Raw genomic sequence first — 4412 nt, forward strand, 5'->3', positions numbered from 1 at the left:
GAACGGTCTGTACATCATTTATCCTGCTCAGCCGTCTAAACCAGATCTTGAGAACATAATTGGATAGCAGTAACATAATTGGATAGCAGTTTCTGCCTAATGGTATCCATTTAAAAGACGAAATTAAGCGTCGAGCAAAAGACAACAATAGATAAAGACACTGAAATATCTAAAGGTGTGTTTAAACTACGGTCGACCCAAGCCGATACATAACGAACGATATCGACTGGAACCCATATAAAGTAATGTAGGTGGTATCAAAGGATTTGGGTGAAATATAAAAGAATGTTTATAGTGTGGACGTGCTTTAGACTTTAGACGATGTCGATCGACCTAAAAAGCGCTGCTTGATACTGCTTATAGAAAGTGCAGATATAGGTACACACTTGAAAATATATGTAGCTCCAAGAGACCAAAAAGAAGGGACATAATACCTAATACTTATGTACTTACCTATAGCTAGAATACTTGACATATTCAACATACTGTAGATATGTATACGAGTATAGAAGTAGAAGAGAAGATGATGAAGTAAGTGACGGAAAGGGAAAGAAACAGGAGAGAAATCTGAAAGATAAGCAAGAACGAACCTGGAGGAAAAGAGAGGAGAAGAGAGAGTAAGGTACAGAGAGACTGGGAGAGAAAATGAAGGAGAGAGGGAAGGAGATAAAAATTAGGTTAACACGGAACTAGAAAAGTTGAACAACTCTTGAGAAATGAAAGGAGAGAAAAAACGTAAAAAACTCTGAAGCGTTGGTAGAATGTTACATGTTCTATCATACCTACATACATACTACCTACCTGTATTATATTTACATACCTATGTTACGTACTTATGTACAGCAAAAAAGTACCTATCTATCCACTAGGTAGGATATATGTAGTACAGTAGAACCCCGATCTTATGAACTAATTGGGACCAAGGGTATAGTTCATAAAATCGGGGTTTTATATAAAAGTTCATATAATCGGGGTTACTTACATTAGAAAACATGGCCAATTTTCGACAGTAAATGCTCATCTATTGATTTTTTTTTTTTTTTTTTTTTTTTTTTTTTTTTTTTGTCCTTTTAGTGATATGCTATGTAACTAAAATAACAAAATATGTTCATATTAGCATTATTGTTTACAATTTTTGTGAGGCTAAATAAAAAATCGGAAATTTTTCTTTTTCTTTTTTTAAGAGGTTTGACAGAGGGAACTGTAACTTCTATGGTCTTATCGTCCCGAAAATCGGAATTATCAGAAAATATCCAATTTTCGAGGAAAAAATAAATATAAAGCTAGGATTTTCGAGTTCATATAACCGAGGTTCATAAAATCGGGGTTCTACTGTAAGTAGTTATACATAGGTATAATTTGTAGGTAGGTATAGGGCACAATGAACATAGTATACTCAGGAGACTTTTGAGTTCATTCAGTTTTATAACAAGATAAGTAAATGTGTAGGAAGAGAGGAACAGGAAGGGAAAGAGAAGAGGGAGGAAAGGACAAGAAAGAGGAAGAAACGGAGAGAAAAAAAAAGAGATAAAGAAAGAGGAAGAGAAGGGAGGGAGAGAGAGAGGAGGAAGGGAAAGGACAAGAAAGAGGAAGAAAGGGAGAAAGAAAAAGAGCTAGAGAGAGGAAAAGGGAGAGAAAGAGAAAGACGGAGAGAGGCAATGAAAAGAGTTGAAAAGACAAAGCAAAAGGCCTTGGAGAGAAAAATCTTCCCTGACCTTTTTTCTTTAACTCCAAACCCTTCTTTCTCTTCTCTCTGTATAATTTATACTCTTTTGAGTCCTCCAGTAAACCACTGGGGGCCTTTTTGATGTAAAGCTTTTAATTAGGTAAGAGCATATATATTAAACAGATTAAGACTGCGCTCCCAGTACGTTGACTTTTCAACTTTAGAAAGACGGTATAAACGAGTACATATATGTAGCTATGCTTTTGGCAATGTTGAAAGTACTTTGCAAGTTTACAACTTACAGACGAAGTTCAGCAAAGTGGAAACAAAATAATAATTGTAAAATGTCATGCGGGTTTATTTCGTGCATAAGTTTGAATGATCTTTTAAATTAACTTTGAATAACTAAGTACGTAGGTACATGTTGTTCTTTTTAACTTATTTAAGTAATTTTAGGTATGTACTGTAAACATAAAGATAAGAGCGCAAACGACTGATGTCGGTGGTGTCAGAGGCGTTAGAGCGAAAAAAAAAAAAAAAAAACTTTATACCTAAATGAGGTAAAATGTCAGAGGCGTTAAAACGAAAAAAAAAAAAAAAAAACTTTATACCTAAATGAGGTAAAATTATTAATAGAAAATAAAAATTATCTAAGTTATACTTATTGCTAGGTAAGCACAAGTGACCACCTAGATAATATCTTATTTCCATGACATTGACTCTGACTCTGACCCTACAAACGGAAGTAGGAAAAAAAAGAAGAGCAGAGAACACTATTGTTGCGTACAATGAAACAGGTCCTCTTTTGTCATACTACTGGACAATTGGACATACTATGGACCATGCCAGACGATATCCTTACTACAATAATGAGTACCTATTCCTATAGCTAATAAGAGATTGGTTACAGTTCGAGCCAGTGGGTACCCATGTTGATCGGGTCCAGTGGTTGCTTACCATGCAGAAGGTCCTGGGTTTTGGCTTTATCTCTTAACAATCCCCCCTACAATACCTAATGATGATATAATTATATATATAAAAAAATAATAAAAAATAAAATAAATGAAAATAAAAAATCTACCTATTGATCGAATATCGAATGAAAATGTCGTTCTCCCAGTCATTAATACTCGTAAATAGGTGATGGGTAGGTACCTACAATTCTACAATAATGTGTTTTGGAAGCTTCACCGCATTTTCCACCCGCTGTCCCGAAGTGTCACTGTTCCAATTTATCCTGACCTCATGACCTTAGCCTCAGGGGAACATTTCGAATTATTTCAGGTAGGTATTTAATTCACAGACTAGGAGTGATAAATGGTTTCATTGTGCTATCATTTTCATTTTCTCTGGGGGTTTAGATTGGGGTTTCATGCTGTAAAATTTTCAAGTCTCTTTTTATTCGGGTTATTGGACTCTGTACGGCCAGACGTTGGTTGCGCTCCTTATCCGAGGGGTGAGGGTTCGAGGCCGCAGTCAGGAGAAAAGCTCTAAAGCCCCTAAAAGGTAATTGGGGCTAGAATTTATGAGCGAACTTTTTGTAATGAACATTTATAACAAATTTGATTTATTTGGACAAACCGTTCAAGAGTTACAAATGTTACAATGGAATGGTTAATCTGAAAGATAGATGAAAGTCTTAAAGTTGAAAACTTGGAACTCACTTCATTCGCTCAAAAAGATGGGTACCTATCTTTAAATCTTTAATATCTTGTATGAAAGCCTACCTACAACGCGTAGACAGTAGACATTATTAGACTTTCCAGCATATCTTTAGGGCCTAGACAGGAATATTATATTGAAGTATTAATAGAAAAGAACAAAGAAATATGAAATATGTAGGAGATACACGTAGAAGACTTGTCTGAAGGAGAAACTCAAAAAATTACCATGACTGTATGAAGAATATGATGATCGATACAACAGGTTCAGATTAATTTTAAATGTAATTCATTTTAGTATTATGTTGATGTCTTCTAGGTGTAAGGGTGCGTCTACGATATACCCACCACTTAGGCTGATACCGTCTTAACGTGTGTGGCGGAATAAGCTTGAGACCGAGGTCTTTCATACGGTCTCACAGACCTAGGACGCGTCGGTATGACCGTCAGACAGTCTTAGCGTCAGTGGCTGACCTTACAGGATTGCAGAATACTGAAGTCGATCGACATCGACTGGAACCTATAGCAATCTTACTTCGACATCAATCAATGTTGATCGACACTCGACAGTAGTGCAGATGCTGCTTAACAAGTATAAGTAACATTAAAGGTATCTAAGTGTTAGGAAGCTTCAGCAAAATAATTGTAATAAACATAATTATACTGTAATTATAATACTAATTATTGTAATTAAGTATAATAAAGCTGCATAAAATTAAGCTTTAAATGTCTAGAACCGTATTTTGTTGAGATGAGAACTTGGGAAGAATACCGTAGGCACTTGGCTTGGTGATCTAATTCAGAATTAATGTTTGCATATTAGAAGGGTTATAGTTATATATTAGACACTTAATATGCAGATGGGTTAGTTACTAGCGGATACCTCTGGGCTGGGTTATCTTAGGTCACTGTCCACTACAGATATTGTATTTTAAGTCTGCTTTGCAGCGCGCTCATTTCATTGAAAATTTCACTCTTTTTTATACTCTATAGGTACCTAACTTTTGCTATTTTTGAGAGATGAGGAAAGCGAAGAAGAAAATCAAATCCAGAGTAGGAAAAAGAAAAATGACAAATTAAACAGG

The sequence above is a fragment of the Diaphorina citri genome, unplaced genomic scaffold, assembly GCF_000475195.1.
Source record: "Diaphorina citri unplaced genomic scaffold, Diaci psyllid genome assembly version 1.1 scaffold736, whole genome shotgun sequence".
NCBI lineage: Eukaryota > Metazoa > Arthropoda > Insecta > Hemiptera > Psyllidae > Diaphorina > Diaphorina citri.